The sequence below is a fragment of the Pleurodeles waltl genome, chromosome 4_1 (assembly GCF_031143425.1).
Source record: "Pleurodeles waltl isolate 20211129_DDA chromosome 4_1, aPleWal1.hap1.20221129, whole genome shotgun sequence".
NCBI lineage: Eukaryota > Metazoa > Chordata > Amphibia > Caudata > Salamandridae > Pleurodeles > Pleurodeles waltl.
Window position 1 is genome coordinate 708,735,847 of NC_090442.1, and position 17,951 is coordinate 708,753,797.

Consider the following 17,951-nt stretch of genomic DNA (forward strand, 5'->3'; position numbering starts at 1 on the left):
TTCAACGGGTCACACAGTCCCTGACAATGAGAGAATCCATCATGATTACACTTCTCAAGCTGGATAAACCTCTGCATAAATGTAAATCATATTGCCCTCTATTTGTTATAAATGTTGACAACAAAATTTTGGCCAAATTATTGGCAAACCAGCTACTTCCATTGATGCCCAACTTGACTCATCCAGACAATTGTGAATAACCTCTACCTACTGTTCACCTTTACACATCAGTTGAACTCTGAGGTACCTGTTGTCGCAACATTTTTATATGCTGCCAAGGTGTTTGATACTATTGAATGGCCTTTTCTGCTCACAGTGCTAACCAGAAGGGGACTGGGTGGGGCGTTTGTGAAATGGGTGCAGTTGTTACATACAGCCCCGTTGGGTAGGCTATGCTTGAATAGCAGCTTATTAGAGCCTTTCGAGATATGTTAGGGTGCACGACAGGGATGCCCTCTGTGGCCTCTTCTTTTTAGCCTTACTGTGTAGCCCATGGGAATCCACCATAGACTATCCTATGTGAATTCCACCATAGACTGGTATGTGAATTCCACCATAGACTGGTATAAACTTGGGGTTCCGGTACACTACTATCCATGTATCCTGATGATGCGATGCTGGTAGTCAGTAACCCAGCTGTCAATTTGAATGCCATTATACAGGAAATAATAGACTTTGGGCATTGGTCCGGACTTGAGATCATTTGGTCTAAATCAATCATGGTCCCCTTGATGATAGCCACCACCAGGCTCAGTACCTTTTATGAAATACAATGGCAGACTGAACCAGTTAGACACTTGGGTATCTTTTATCAGACAGACATTCCCACCATTGTCAGGGCGAATTATGGGAAATATATGGAGACCTTATAGTCTCACATTGATAAATGGATAACCCTCTTGCACTCACTGGTGGGTAAGGTTGCTCTAATGAAAATGATAGCCCTTCCTAAGTTTCCATATTTATTCCGGATTATTCTGGACCCTTTACACAAAGCTTTTTTTCGCCCAACTGTGCTCTCTCATGATAAAATTGCGTGGGCAGGCAGGCACCCCCAGATTGGGTGGCACACCTTACTTCTTCTGTACCACAAAGGTGGATTTGCAGTCCCTCTCATGGAAGTTTACTATTTAGTGGTGCAAGTACAATTCATCCTCCATTGGTTCCACAACAACAGACACACACCCCATGTAATTATTGAGGGAGGCCTGATGTACCCCCGCCCATCTCCGGCCGGTCACTTACACTGAACTTTCCAGACCAACCCAGGAAATAAATAGAGTGCACTACACTGCCTGGGCCTAGAATAGGCTGGCCACTCTGTGCAATATATCCTTGCCATACTCCACGCAAATACCCATCAGGCCTTATCACATGTTACAACTGGACAGCGCCCCTGAAGTTCTGCAGTCTATAAAGAAGAGCCATCTCACAACACCAGGAGATTTATTTCTTGCACACAAATTTTAAACATACCGGGAATATGTGGGAGACTCACAGGCCGCTATGGTAGATGTTCTTACTTATGATAAACATTCACACAAAGCAAAACGCCTTTTTTGTATGTTCCCAGAGGAACCCCTGGAATGGTTGATCTTGACCATCCTACTTACTAACCCACAGCCCTATAAACTTGTATCAAAATTGTATACCGCAGTAATGAACTACTTGATCCCCAGAGCCTCCTAGGGTTCGCCAGGCGTGGGTGGGTGATCTGGGACAGGATATAACAGATGAGCAAATGTAAATTTGCTGTCAACAAACTAAGGAGGTGTCCTCCAAAAGCAGTTATTGATTAATCCATTATAAGTATCTACATACAGTGTATCTTTCCCCAGTAGATCTTGCACACTACTATTGTGATGTTGATATTAAATGCGAACAATGTGGAATTCTGGGTGTAGCGTTTTTTCATTTAGCATGGACCTGCCCGGCAGTGACCACTCTTTTGGTCTCAACTTATGACGCATTACTCGACGTGACAGATTATACCTACCAACTCACCGCCACCATGGTGCTGTTGGGATATGTTAAAGAGATTCCAAAAACATTTCAAAAGTTTACTGCCCTTTCCTTACTTCTGGGAAAGTGCAGAGTAGCAATGAGGTGGGTAAGCTCGCTCCAAAATTTCAGGATCGTCTGAAGGATATGTCACTATGAGAGGAATGGTCAGGGTTATATGCTGAAACTTTGCCACCTGTGGACCATCTGCAGGACCTTTGGAATTCATTGAGGTCCTATCTGTTAAAACTGGATCCGATCTGAATGAACAAGTTGCACCTGCAGTGGTGTCCTATGCTGGTTCCTACCGGAAGTGCTGTACTGTTTGATTATTATATACTAAAGTGGTGACATGTAACTGATTTGCAAGATATTATGATCTCCTAGTACGCTGGTAACTATGGTTGAATCTTTGTCTTCACAATGTTCCACTTGACAGCCTTGTGTACTGTGGGCATAAGTTTCTCAGCTTATTTTGCCCAGTAGTTGTGCCATTCTTTGCCATATTGACATGCTCCTTGTCTTGATTTTGTTATCAAAATATGAAAATAAAATTAGAAAAAGAGTTGAGGTAGGTGATACATTGAGAGATGTATAGGATGAAACATTGAGTATTGCATAGAAGAGAGTCAACTTTTTTTTCTTTTACAGTGGGAGTAAAGTAATAAATATATAGATAGATAACTACATAGAAATGGTATATATGTTTAAGGAAAATAATATTTCGGGATATTAAATTGTATAAACTCAGAATTTCAAGTGTCGATGTACTTGAAGATCAATTATTGGTGTATTTTAATAAATATATATTTTTATTTGTATTCTATATTTTTCTCAATAATTCAATGGTGAAGCATGTGTAGATAAAAGTTATAATAATATTTACATATTGTGATAGATAAATGAAACAGAGACCAATAAGCATCTAATCAAATAACTTACATGAAAACTATGCAGTGACCTATATACATGTTAAGCATAAAATAATATACATGTATGTAACCATAAGTAATATATACATTTGTTAAGGAGACCAAAATAATATCTATATATTTTTAAAAACCCATAGTTAGTATACCTATTTGTGCAAAGAAATACATATATTTAAATACATGGGGCGTACCGCCCCTGCCTCGGGTGTGTCCTGCGCTGCCTTTCACCAGCTTCCGCATGCTGCAGAGTGTCCTCGGCTCGCTGTTCCGCATTCCTCCTAGTCTTCGCGGTGTCCTAAGCTCTGTCATGAAGCCTCTTGTGGTGTTCGTCCTGGGCGGGCCCGGTGCCGGCAAAGGCACCCAGTGCGAGAAGATAGTGGAGAAGTAGGGCTACACCCACCTGTCAGCAGGCGATCTCCTTCGTAACGAACAAAAAAAGCCAGATTCCGAGTTTGGTGAACTCATCAAAACCTACATTAAGGATGGGCAAATTGTCCCAGTTGAAATAACAATCTCTCTGCTCCAGAGGGAAATGGACGAGACGATGGCAGCCAATGCCCAGAAGAATACGTTTCTGATTGACGGCTTTCCTCGAAATGAAGACAATCTGCTGGGCTGGAATAAGCACATGGAAGGCAAGGCAGTTGTGTCTTTTGTGCTCTTTTTTGACTGTGATAATGAGACCTGTACAGAGCGTTGTCTGGAGCGAGGAGAGAGCAGTGGAAGGACTGACGACAACCGAGAAAGCCTAGTAAAGAGAATCCAAACCTATCTACAGTCAACAAAGCCCATAATTGACCAATACGAAAAGAACGGGAAAGTCAAGAAGGTGGATGCTTCCAAATCAGTGGATGCTGTGTTTGCTGCAGTGCAGATTATTTTCGACAAAGAAGGTTAACTCCACGCTGGAAGATTACCTAGGAATTGTGCTGAAATCTCCGAAAGCTGCAACTAGAACTTGTCAACTACTTTTTTGTTTTAACTGTCGAATTATTATTGTTTAAAAACTTTTATTATGTATCAGTGTGACTTATTAGAGACGGCAGGGTATGTTAGCTAATTATCAGGTTTGTTCAACAAATGTTGCTATGAAATTACTGTCTTAATCAACTGTGCAGTTTTAATGAATTTGGTAGCAAACCTTTAATTTGATGAAAACTCTGTGCGTGCATCAAAATATCCACACACTCCCTGTAGTATAAGGCTTGTCTGTTGTTCTTAATTTGTTGTAGTCTTTTCATAGTTGATAAAGATGATCTGTGGTAGAGGTCATAGGTGTGCTCCAGTTTAGACAGTACAAGAGAAATAATAGCCTGTACCTTGTGTGTAAATTGCAGGTGTTTGAAGATGTGTGGCAAAGTTTTCATAGTAATGAAACTTTATTCTGCTAATTTATCCACTTGAGCATTCATTGATAACTTGGGAGTCCATGGTAATTCAAAGCTTTCTTATTTCCTTAGATACTTTAGTAGGTGGTCCCAGATCGTAAGGCCAGCACAGAGTGCGTCATAGTTTTTCCAGTCGCCACATGTGAGTATTTCATCATCATAAAAAGCTTTATTTGGTTGTAAAACAACCATAAAAGAGCATAAAAAGTATAACACATACAATCATAAAAACCAGTACAGATGATAAAACTCTAAACGTTAGTTAAAAGTAAGAAATCCCAATTAGAAGCAGTACAAATAGTCAGACAGGCGTTGAATGCCTCGACCTCCAAGCAGCTTGAGAAAAAAACAGGAAACAGCATATGAAACATGTTCATTAGGGTGCAACTGTAGATGCATCAATGCTGAGCGAACTTGCATAAAATTCAGAGACTTCAGCAACTGGATAATAAACTGCTTTCTAGCCACACTAAAATATTTTCGAAATAGTACAAAGAGTAGAGTGTCCTGCGTAGACCTGTTGACACAGCTGCAGGGCAACAAAGTGCCAGATAGCCACCATCCACTACATGATGTCAAAAGACATTGTAACAGGTTAAACCTTAATCTTTTTAAAACAAATCTGTCCCTCAAATTGGAAACATTGATCAGATATGGTTCCAATCCCTGAACTGTTTTCAGGAGCATATGTCCTCGAACCATAGGTTTCATCATCTCTGCTTGTCAATGCACAAACAAGTCCCTCAGCCTTTTCAGATCTGAAAAGCACAATGAGTGGGGATAGTAAAATAACAGTACCCCGCCTAGGCTGGCAAAAGCTGCCCTCACATAAGCGATCCAGAGGTTTCTTTTTACTTTATTAAGTGACAAGTAGTCAGAAAGAACCTGTCTAGTCAGCTTGAGGCCCTCCCTAGTCTAGATCTTAATCCAACACAACAAGGGTCTGAGGGCAACAGCCTCAGCTAAGTATTTGTTGCCAAGCTCCTCATGGATGGAGAAGACCGGAGTACTTTTGGGAACCTGCACCAGTTGCCTTAAAGCCTGCAGACTGAATTTTATCAATCTTCGCATATCCCCTAACTTTGCTGCCACATAAAACTTTCGAAACACATTTGGCCTGGTAGATCTTGAGTAAGATGCATGGTGACCAGGAATCCAACCTTTTTGCAAAACCAGCCACTCGTCCCTGTGGTCTTTATTAGCTCAACCACCTGCCCTCAATTAAGGGGTTCCAATTTATATTTGCATCAAACATTACCCCTAAATATAGAGAAGCCAAGACTTTTGCAAGGGTGTTATGAGCCACTTTAAAAGTCTTGGAGCTACTAGACCGAGTGCCAACTACCATGACATATGATTTTGTAAAGTTTACTGCCAAATCCAAGCTGTCCACAAAGGCAGTTAACTTGTCTTATAGTAGTTGCAGCCCCACTGCCGTTCTGGCCATGAGAACCGCGTTGTTGACATATAATAAAACTGGAAGCGTCCTGATTACCACCTTTGGGCGACCTGCCTGTACAGAAAGGAGGGCTTGTTCCAATTCATTAATGTAGAGGGAGGACCAGAAGGGGGCTAGGATACATTCCTGATGAACCCCCCTGCTTGTGGGGAAGGGCTAAGTACAATCTACACATTGGGAGTACTACAACAGGCCAAGGTAGCAGCGTGCAAGAATGATAAAAAGGGCCACAGAATTCGCATCCACCCCTTTGCAAGAAGCAGATCCCACAGCTTCTTGTAATTGACTCTACCAAAGGCAGACGTAAGGTCCATAAATGCCAGTTGGAGAGATCCTGTACAGGCAACAGTATACTTATTAATAAATAGGTATAAATTCAAACATTGATCAGATATTGACCTCTCCGACTCGAAGCCATATTGGACCTAGGACAATATGGGGGTCATTCTGACCCTGGCGGTCCGAGACCGCCAGGGCTATAATGACTGAAAGCACCGCCAACAGGCTGGCGGTGCTTTCTTCCCTATTCTGACTGCGGTTGCACCGCCGGGGCTGGCGGTTTTCCGCCGTTTCTGCCCCGGCGGTGATAATCCGCCAGGGCAGCGCTGCCCTGGGGATTATGACCCCCTTACCGCCAGCCTGTTTCTGGTGGTTTTCACCGCCAGGAAGAGGCTGGCGGTAAGGGGTGTCCTGGGGCCCCTGGGGGCACCTGCACTGCCCATGCCATTGGCATGGGCAGTGCAGGGGCCCCCTAACAGGGCCCCGGCCAGCTTTTCACTGTCTGCATAGCAGACAGTGAAAAGCGCGACGGGTGCAACTGCACCCGTCGCACGGCCGCAACACCGCCGGCTCCATTCGGAGCAGGCTCCTGTGTTGCGGCCTCATTCCCGCTGGGCCAGCGGGCGCAAACTTGGTTTGCGCCCGCCGGCCCAGCGGGAATGTCGGAATGGGGGCTGCGTGAGTGCGGCCGCATTGGTGGCCGCATGGCGGTTTCCGCCTGGCGGGCGGCGGTAGCCGGCCGCCAAGGTCGCAATGACCCCCTGAGTCCTTAGCATCAGCCCATGCCATCAAACCTATTTAATTTACCCTCTCCAAAACCTTGACTACTACTTCAATCAAAGAGATAGGATGATAACACTGAGGGTTATCCTTGTCCCCTTTCTTGAAAACCGGTACAATAACAGTGGTAGACCACAAAGGCAACAAACCCACCCGCGTGGCAGCATTCAGAATGAAGGTCAGAGCTGGTCGCCAAATCTTGATGTTATCCGGAAACAAATCACTGGGAATTCCTTCAGGTCCTGGGGCTTTTTACAAGATAGTGCACGGATATCTTGGGAGACTTCATCTAATGTGAAAACAAAGCTAACACTGCCCTTCAGCTTCTGTCCTGCCACCATTGGTTCCGAAGTTATAAACCGCTTCGAATGGTCAATCCATTGTTGCTCTGAGATATGATGGCATGTGGCCGGGCCAGTTCCCTCTGCAAAACAAGGCCTGTTTATCACCCTCCTGAAAAGAGAACTAGCTCTAAACTCACAAGTGTGATCTAGCTCCGCCCATGCATTTTCTCATAAGGCAGATTTGTGGTTAGCTAAGGCCTTTTTATACTCCCCTACGACAGGCAACAGGATCCCTATCTCTGGGGACTTGTTTAATTGCCGCCTTCCGATGGCTAAGGCTCCTTGAACAGTCACGGTCAAACCATTTAGGGACCTGCGGGTCAACAGTTGTCACAGGGGCTAGTAATAATGCTTCAGGGGTTTGAAATTTGATAAAATATCTACTTCAGCATAGGACTGGTTGCTTCTTAAATCGACTTGTCCTGTAAAAAAAATCTACTTGTCCCTTTGGTGCCATGTAGTGTGGCGACAAATTATGGTGGCAATCTCATTATGTAAGAGCTCTGATAATGGCCTCTCTGGTTATGCCAGGGCTACTTCTATACTAGGGCTTGAATACTTAGATTTCAATCCTTACTTTAGCTATTTCCTTATTTTGAGACGTTCCGCAGATCTACATACTGGGGCTGGAGGAAGCAGTAAACAATAGTTCTAGGGCTGGAATGCCTTTGAGTCTGCAAATCTACTAACTTGCATGTTTTTAAAGGATTTTCACCAGCTCTTCTCTAATCCTTTCCCATAATGAGAAAGGTTGGAAATTTACTCCTTACAATGGCAGAAGTAGAAGTTCTTCCAGGGTTGGGAAAAAAGTGGGCGTAGGGAAAGTGAACTTGTAAACGCTAAATAGATTTTCGCAAGAGCAGATCTACACATGCATATTTGCTTGTGCTAAAATACAGTTCTCAAATATTTCTAGGAGTAAAAAATCCTGGTCTACTTCTGTAAGTTCTTGTGAATTCATGAAAGCCACTAATTCAAAGAGGCTGGTGGCCCTTTGTTACGCCACTGGTGGCAATGTGTGCTTTTTGAGACCAAAAACCTTTTTTGTTTTTGCCAGTGATTGTTAGAATGGTGAGGGCCTGGCAGCTCCCACAACAATAAAGTGTTTCAAAAGCCATGTAAAAAAAAGACATGCATTGACAAAACCAAAAGACTCACAGAAAATGTCAGATCAGTTCGCTTTGCCAGTGCTTGTTTATTTTCATGCTTCCCATAATATTTTTGAAAATGGTTGCACTGATTTTCCATTAGGAATATTTTATGGAAATGCTAGCATGCATCAACACATTTTACTAAATGACGCTTCAAAGAAATAGCACCTAACATTTCATAGTAGCAAAACGTTTTTTTTCCTACTTGCATTTTTTTCTGAATATTTTATTTTGAAAGCAAAGCTTCTGCAAATATTTGCATCTAATCACAACATCTGGGAGCATTATACTTAGCCTCAGATTGTTAAACATTTCAAACGTGTTTACACTTTTGTTTTTCCACTGGAACCACTGCCAGTAGTGAAGTCTGACCTTAAAACGTTTATTTACAGCGCTCACCCTAATAATGAAGGCTTTTCATTAATGAACCATAAATACAAGTTCGAACAGCATTAACTTAAACACACACATATTACTTCAATTGCAGACATTTCCCTTCTCTGTAAACTGGCAGTGTTTGTGCTGCAGAGGGTTGGGCCTACTTGTCCCAAGGACAAAATAAACATGAAAAATAGTTGCCATTGACCCCAAACAATATGTCCTGGGCAATAGGAATTCCACAAACCTGATGCTTGTACTTTCTGAGCAATACCTGCAAATGCTGACAAGATAGCTCAGTCTGGGGTGCATGGATCCAAAGAAGTAGTAATAGCCTGCTGACAACTTGAAAAAGTGATGCTTTAAATTGCAATGGCTCCACCTGAGACCATTTAAGTCTCCTACCTTGGTCAAAAATAGAAAATCCACTTTGCCCCTCACCCTAGGGCACACAAGCAATTGCACCATCAATAACTAAGGACAAAGGGCTATGAATTATATCAAACTTAGAAATTAGCAAATGCAAGGGGGATGATACAAAAATAAAATCTATAATGGACATGCATACCTCTGAGTGTTGGGTGAATAAGTGGGTTAGGAAAATTAACTAACCTCTCCATAGTAAAGACAAGATTATAAGTGCATAAAATTATACTAAGCTCCGAGCCCTCCTTAGTGTGAGCCATGTGCAGCGCTCTCGTCCACCATACATTTAGGCTTATTTGAGGCCAGTCCTAGGGAGCAATCAGAGGGGTGACAGTTAAAGTCCCCGCTAATATAAGCATTTCCCTCCCAAAGCCATGCATTGATAAAGAGTCGGTAAGAGAGCATAAACAGGAAAGGCTAGACACCCCACCTGCTCTGTCCTTCACATTATAAAAGTTAAACAAGGGACTGATAGCTTCAACCCCTGCAACAGAGGCGAGTCCCATTCCAAATCCTTTACCTACCCACAGAGCTCCGCTGCAGCAAACACAATCAAATCCCCACTAACCCTCCCCACCACAGAAAGCACTGCGAGAGAGAAATACATTTTTTATAACCCTCTAAAAAGAAGATATTTTTCAATTCCCATGATTCCTGAAGGCAAATAATCTGATAACACCTGACAAACTGTGATCAATTATAGTCATTGCCCTTAGCAGACAAATCTTCATTATTCCAAGATAACAGTTTCAGGTCATTCTCATTGCTAGCGACAATTACCTCAGAGTGAGATGTGGATGTGGAGAATGGGGGTGGGGGTAGATCGAGGGTAGTCAGTCAGTCTCACATCTCAAGGCTGCTTAGGGGCGCAAATCTATTCAACAAGCTTAAAGCTGGGGATACCAACAGGACTGATGGAAAACTACCCCTGGAGACCTACCTTCACCGTCCCTGGTTCTACAGGGGACGACAAACTATTTCAGGCTTATAGAAAAAACCCAGAGGGTGTGCTTGGATAGTAGCAGGTCTGGTAGACTGAGGCGCTCTCAGGTGGCCAGAACGTGTGCAATAATAGTAGGTTTGGTAAAGTTTACCACCACGCAATCCCTCACCCATCTCTTGCTATCTCGACCCAATCAGCTTACCCTCTGGACTACATTGACAGATTCCTAGATCCCTGTGCTTGTGCTAGAATGCATGTTGAGCCAGTGTACCACTTTAATTTTTTAGCCCATCAAAGGATTTGGGTACAGGATTGTTCTAAGGGGGGGCATACTCCCTGGGACTACCACATATGGTATTGCTTGTGGGGGCAGATTAATTACCACCCCTGCTTTGGGAAGTGGCGGACAGGTTGGGACGGGGGATGAGATGGGTCCCTGGGCACTGGGAGGCCTACCGGAGCAGAGGGAACACCTGATGAGTTCCTGGTTTGCTTGGACACTTGGAGAGGCGGAGCTAGTTCATTAGGAAGCATGTTAGGTCTTTGTAAAAGAAATAAACCAGAGGGAGTAGTCAAAACATGCCACGTGAGGTGGAGATACATTTTTCATATGATTAGCAAAACTCTGCATTTAATCGGGGTTAAGCTAGATAGGATAGGGTCTAGTTTAGTTTTTAAAACAGCCTTAAAGTCAGACAAGAGGTCATCATAAGGAGACTACTGGAAACAACGTAACAGCGGTTCCATTTGAGCCCCCGCATTGACTGAGGTACAATTCTGTTTAGCGGCTGCCAACCATCTCCTGTGTTTACACCTGGGGCTTGCAGTAGGGCTTAAAAGTCTACATTCTGAGCAGTCCCTCAGGCCCTTCCACCTCAGAGGACAGGGGAAGGCTGTCCCTGGTAAGGGATGGCCTTCATTCAACCAACTCAACCTCCTTTGAAACCACCCCAACTGCTCGGGTCAGAAGACCCTCAATGGTGGAGACACGAGGGGCAACATACAGAGACAAAGACTTGGCAGCTGGCACTTTCCTTTTTCCCATAATCCCAGCCAGATGCCTCACCAAAGATAGGGAATGGCAGCAAATACAAATTGTTCTATACAAACGCCACCCCAAATGAAACAAAACAATAAATAATTACTAATTCTTCTTGAGTCAAAGCAATGGAACCCAGCAAACAAATTGCCTCCACAAGGTATTATTGTCACTATTTCGCACCAAGCCGCAAAGGGGAACTGTCCACATGCTCCCTGAAGCCCTTACAGGACAAAGACAGAGCCACAATCACAGAAGGTAACTCCAACCAGGTGCCCACAGATGAGTAGCCCAACAAAAAAAATCTAAAAAAATATTTGCACCAAACCATGTAGAAGCTAAAAGATCCAGGTGATAAGCAGCCAAGACGAAACCAAGGGGGGTGGCCCTGTCCCGCCTCTTCCTGGTGCCAACGGGCGCAAGAAGTGCTCACCATGTCCCCAGCTTTGCCTGGCCGTGGCCCGTGCGCGACCTGTGCAGGGGGGCTGACAATAATGCATCAGGCGCAAAGACTGGTGGGATAGGTAGTCCCCCACCAGCACAACAACTGCGTGAGTATTTCAGTTTTGGAATCATTCAATTTGAGATGGTTCCATGTCATCCACTGATCAATGGCTCTGAGGCAATTGAGGATGCTTTAGTTTCCAATATTTTTGGGAATTTCCAGTTTAAGAAATGTGTGTGTGTGTGTGTCATCTGCATAGTGATAGCATGGGAGCTGAAATTAATTGATCATTGCCAGTAATGACTCCACGAAGAGGTTGAAAAGCGTGGGTGAGATGAAGTAGCCTTTAGGGACCCCTGCTTTTGAGAAGTACGGTTTGGATGAGAAAGGTGGAGTTTGGATGACATTTGTTCTGTTTTGAAAGTAGGATGAGATCCAGTAGAGAGCAGTCCCCTCTATGCTGGCTTCATATTAGTCTTTGTTTTTGAGTGTCATGGTCAACAGTGTCGAAGGCAGCTGAGAGGTCCAAGAGAAGTAGTGCAGTGACCCTGTTCTGGTCTGTTGTGTTTTTAAGGTCATCCCATATGGTGATGAGGGATCATTCTGTGCCTCTTGCTGGGCAGAGCCTTGTTTGGTAGTCGGAAAGTATGGAGTTATCTTCACTGAATTGTGACATCTGGGCGAATGCTGCTCTTTCGATCAGGTTGTCCGTGCAAAGTCTTTTTGTAATCAGTCTGTAGTTGCTGGGGTCATGTGGGTCCTGGTTTGTTTTCTTTAATAATGGACATAGGTATGTCTGTTTTAGGTCTTCTGGAATAATTCCCATAGTTAAAGAATTATTGATGATTTTTCTTACTGGTGTGGCAGAAGATGTAGTTAAAAGAATGCTCTTGAAGATTTGTGGTGGATAATGGTCAGAAAGGCAGCCAGCTAGCTTTGACAAGATCCATAAATTCAATTTGTGATAGTTGTTTGAAGGAATGCAGCGGCAAAGTGAGCCTAGTCTTGGAGGGAACTGTTGGAAATGGGTTGGTGCTGGTGGTTTTCCTTTGTTTTAAATAGGAGTCTGACATGCCTGCTTTGATTATGTGATGATTTGCCAATATGTCAGTGAATTCTTAAGTAATGAGAAGAGTTCCTTCTGTGCATTTAGGTTTACGATAATCAATGAGAATTTTATTTGCACATTTATCTTTTTGACGCCCACCATACTATCCCTTACTCTATCGGAGACAACCATTTGGGTCGGTTGGCACCAGGCTTATGTGTCAGTCTGTTTGCCCCTTTTTTAGCTTTTTGATTGTTGACTTGTATATTCTGTTAAGTTTGTATAGGTGAAGTTTGTTTCTATTACAGTTTGTTCTGAGTCAGGTGCATTGCAGCCTTGTAATTTGTTGTTTTATCTTTGTTAGTCCTGTAATTCTCTAAAGTGCTTGTTTTTTTTGTCTTGTTGTGTTATTCTTAGTGGTACTAGGACATCAAAAGCTTCCTGAAGCCATTCATAAAGTTTCTGAACGGAATTTATTATGTCTAGGTCTGTGTTGAATGTTAGTTGTGTTTCAAAGAATTCAAGAATGAATTTGTTCCATGGTCAATAGGTGGATGCATGCAAGGTGGATACTGTAAAAAAGGGGGGGCCCTGCTATGAATAACGAGTCCCAACTCAGGGAGAAAACACAATTCAATTGTAACAAAGACTGGACACTCTGTACTTAATTACATACACAACTTCTGATTAATTTCAAGGCAAGAGCAAACCAATGCACATCAACACTCTGTTTATTATCATTATTTATCTGTCCTACCTTAATTCTACCAATCTATAAAACGTATTAAGTAAAACTAGACCACTTGATATAAACATCTAAATAGCAAATATACATTTTTCTCGTTAGGCTTCCCCCTCAAATTGGAAACAGCACTTTACCATCACATCTTCCTCTGGCTTAATTCGCCCCGATAATCACCCACCTCCTGGGTATGTATCTTTACAAAGGAAGACCCAAGACAAGTACCTCAGTTGGTAGATAAAACAATTCATTATTGATGCAGTGAGTGCAGTGCAGGTTGGCAGACTGCTGGTATTAGTCACAACTGTAATAAAGAGTACAACAAACTGTAACTCCTTGTGCATGACAAAGGGGCTCATTATCACATTGGCGGTAAATACCCCCGCGGTGACGGCCACCAACATACCACCATGGCGGCTACCATCCGTCCGCCATCTTATGAGCACTGCCTGACTTCTGCCACAATAAGGGTGGAAATCCGGCAGTGCTCATGGTGGTGGACAGTGGTAAGCTGCCACTGCTAAAACCAGCACCGCCCTGCCACAAGGACTCCGCCAGCCATATTATGACCAGTAATACGACCTACAGGTGTTCTGCTGGCGGTAGCAGTGCCCCTTCCCGTTCCCTGCCGGATGACCTCCTCGTCGGACAAGGTAAGTCGGGTGTCCTACAGGGGAGGGGATGGGAGGGTAGGGGGTGTTGTCTGTGTGTCTGAGTGTGTGCATGAATGTGTGAAAGCGTGTGTGTGAATGTGTGTGTGTGTGTTGTTTTGTTTGCGTGGTTGTTTGCGTGTGAGTGAATGCATGTAAGAATGGTGAAGTGCGAGTCTGCATGCCAGTGTAATTGTGTGTAAGAATGTATGTGAGTATATCTGGATGAATGCGTGTATGCCAGTGTGTGTATGAATGTGTGTATGCAAGTGTGAGTAAATGGGTGTATGCGTGGTGTGTGTGGGTGTCTGTGTACATGCATGCGGGGAGGGGGGTGTGGAGTGAGGGGCGTTGTGACTGTAGTGGGGGTGGGGGAGGGGTAGGTGATGTGTGCGTGTATGGCTGTGAGGGGTGGGACCAGTTGTGTGGTGTGTCCATGTCTGCAGGTGTGTGCGTGTATGGTGGGTGGGGGAGAGTGTGAATGTATTGGAGGGGGTGAGTGGGTGGATTGTGGGTGTGTGTGAATGTATCTGAGGGGGTGAGTGAGTGAGTGGATCAGAGGGGGTGGGGGTAAGTGAGTGGATGGAGGGGGGATTGGGGGCATCAGGTGAGTGTTTGGGGGGAGGAAGCCTCCTACCGGTGACAAGGAAGGAATTCCCTGTCACCAGTAGGGCCTACCGCCATGGTTTTCATGGCATTGCTAACGCCACGAAAACCATGGTGGTAGGTTGGCTCATAATGCCATGGGCAGTACTATGTCGGCCGCCGGGCTGGAGATAGACATCTCCGGCCAGGTGGCTCATACTGCCATCCCACCAATCTCATAATGTGGCAGTATCTTCCGCCAGCCTGTTGGCGGTAATACCGCCACATTAACCCTGGCGGGTTGAGCCCAAAGTCTCCAGTTAGGCCCAAAGTCTCCAGTTTGTGACAATTGGTGTAGCACGACCAGGCACATTTTATAAGACGTAAAGCATTCTCTCTTGCTCCTTCATGCCCACCAAATGATTCTTTATTCGATCAGAGACAACCATTTTGGATGGTTGGCACTAGGCTTACGCGTCGGTCCATTTTCTTGCTGAGCAAGTTACAGGTAAGTTATGGTCCTTTAAGTGCTGGACGGGAGGCTTCTCATGAGCTTAGTTTGATCATTTTGCATTTTCAGGTCTATGTGCCCTGAGGTCGCAGGTTTTATGTGTATTGGCATATCATACTGGATCTTCAACAGCTCACCAAGTCTCTGCTATAGATTTTTGAGGCATTCCACAAGTTTCTTTGCCGGTGAGCGTTGTGAGTTTTTGGGATACCACTTGTGGTCGTATTTGGTGAATCAATAAAGTTTCCGTTATAGCACCTAGTAAAGGACTTTTAGGTGCAGTACTTTGCCCCTCTATATGAGGTTATTTGATATTTTAGTTATAATTCATTCATTTTTCACCTTCTTCACATCTTTGGACATGAGTTCATTTTACAAGATACTTTATTTTGGATATTTTCAACAGTGAATTTGATATGGCAGCTATTATTAATTTTGTATTGCATGGAGTTAAAAGTATCAAATTTTGAGATAATTAGAGGTCACAATTGGCTGGGGTCTGAGTTCCTTTTTCTGCACATTTCCGTTTTCTGTTCACTTACTCTAGTGGATTCACTCAATCTAGTGGTATAATTTTGGGTTATGATACAATATACTTTTTTTCCAGAACCTGCTCTGGTGGTGGTTTGATGTTCAGTGACTTCAACCATTAAAATGTACAGTGTTATATAATTTGCTAAAAATGTAGGGCAATAACTACTGTGACTTGTGATAATTGATTGCAGGAACGGCTAACTGGTGGATGTCCTGAAGAAGGCACTGTTGCGACTTGCAATTTCACCAAGAAGATTTTAGGATCTAATCAATAATTATGGGATTGTGATTTAGATGATAATTGCGTTATTTGAAACGTTTTGACTTTTGGATAACAGCCATCAAGAGGATCAGTCGAGATGAATTTTAGTAACACCCTATATGAAATTGTTATATCATATGTATTATGGATGATGTAAAGATTATTGCTTTTGAAATTGTTTCTTTGTAATTCTTGTCTACAATTGGTTGGTTAGCTGGGCATCTGGGAGATGTGTGATTGAGGATGCAGAAGATGTATGCATGCCATACAGATGTATATATCAGGTGGTCTATTTTTACATAATATGTTTTATAGATTGGTATGTATGACAAATAAATAATGATAAAAAGCAGAGTGTTGTTGCTCATTGGTTTTGCCCTTGCCTGAAATTAATCAGAAGTTGTGTATGTAATTAAGTACTGAGTGTCCAGTCTTTGTTACAATTGGAGTGAATGTAAGGTGGCCTTGTGTGTTGATTTTGTGTTGGAAAGCTACCAGATGGTGGTCAGACCAAGTGACTGGAGTAGTCCTTTGAAAGATAACCAGTTCTGAATTTGCAAAAATTACATCTAGGTTGTGTTGAGCGATGTCTGTTGGTTTGTGGACAATCTGATTGAAGTTCACTGTGACTAGGCCAGTGATGATAGTTTTTGGATGGGGCATATTGGGTTTTATCAGACCAAATGCTTAAGTCAGGAAGAATGCATAGGTTGGAGCGTAGTGTTAGAAGGTTTGAAACTGTGTCTAGGAATGTTGCATTCCTAAGTGGTGGTCTGTATGTAGGTATGCAACACCTAGAATGAAGCTGCTATTGAGTAACTAAAGATAAGTCCAAGTGGGGGCCCTTTGAGCCTCAGTTGCAGCAAAGGTTCCATGGAAGAAATATTAACAGATAGTTAAAGACAACTATAATTTCTATACTGTGACCCACTCACACCTTTGGCTGTATTATCACTGCATGTACTGCACTAATGATGGCTCTGCCTGCTATAGCAACCAATCCCCATAGAGTGCATGCTTATGACCTAGGTTACATAATGTCACCATTGAGTCCTGATGCTCCTTTTCTCACTTCACTATCTACCCACTTCATTAAACGATGAAGGATTGATGCCTAACACAGCAAGTGATAAACATTAAATATACTGGTGGCAAGTTGACTACATTGAGTAGTGCTTAGACCTCAGCAGCAGACTCTGCATTAGTGAAGGAACCTAAGGACAAGATTTTAAGTGCTCAACATTACAGGCAGTCTTTAGATTATACACAGAAGAAATATGTGGCTGTGATTCCCCTCCCCAATTATCTCATTTAATTTTCTAAAATAAATAAATACAAGTCTCCTTTAGCAAGGAGGCCCTACCCACATATGTGCCAACAACTGCATGCCATTATGTCAAACCATGATGATTGATATCTGGCACTCTTGACATCCTGAGAACACTGAAGGCATATGTATCACCACTTCTTGCAATGCCTGGTCCCGGATTGACTATTGGCTTCTAACCAGGGGCGCTGAGGTATGGACTGGATGAGTGGGATATCTACCCAGGACACTATCTTGATCATGCAACGGAACTACTAACACTGGCTCTGACAAATGCGGGTGAGCTGGCATTTACTTGGAGACTACCCATTAATCCCCTTAGAGATGCCATATTCAAATTGGAAATCGCGGCAGCTATTTCCAAGTTTTTACCTTTAACATGCAATCTGTTGATTCTGCATGCACACTCTAGGAGGCCTTCACTTATGGTAATTGCATCTCCAAGCAATTAACGTACCTTGGTAAACCAGAAGAAGAGATTGGAGAGTTTGAAACCCAATACTTCACAACCGGAGAAAGATGAGTTATGGATGAAACGGTAGGGTGCTGAGAGCTAAATTCACTAGCCACAGCTAAGGCAGTAGGGGAAGGGCGTTCGAGCTGAGAAGACTGTAGGAAGCTGGCTCTGTATATACTATTTCAAAGTAAGAAATAGTGTGCACAGAGTCCAAGGGTTCCCCTTAGAGGTAAGATAGTGGCAAAAGTAGATAATTCTAATGCTCTATTT

The 17,951-nt window shown here is 43.3% G+C and overlaps 1 protein-coding gene and 1 pseudogene across 2 annotated transcripts in view; both read left to right on the forward strand.

Moving 5' to 3' along the window:
• IL15RA (interleukin 15 receptor subunit alpha) overlaps positions 1 to 17,951 on the forward strand; it is a 413,899-nt gene that overhangs the window by 70,004 nt on the left and 325,944 nt on the right. The window lies entirely within an intron of this gene.
• On the forward strand, positions 3,182 to 4,099 carry LOC138288566 (UMP-CMP kinase pseudogene; annotated as a pseudogene).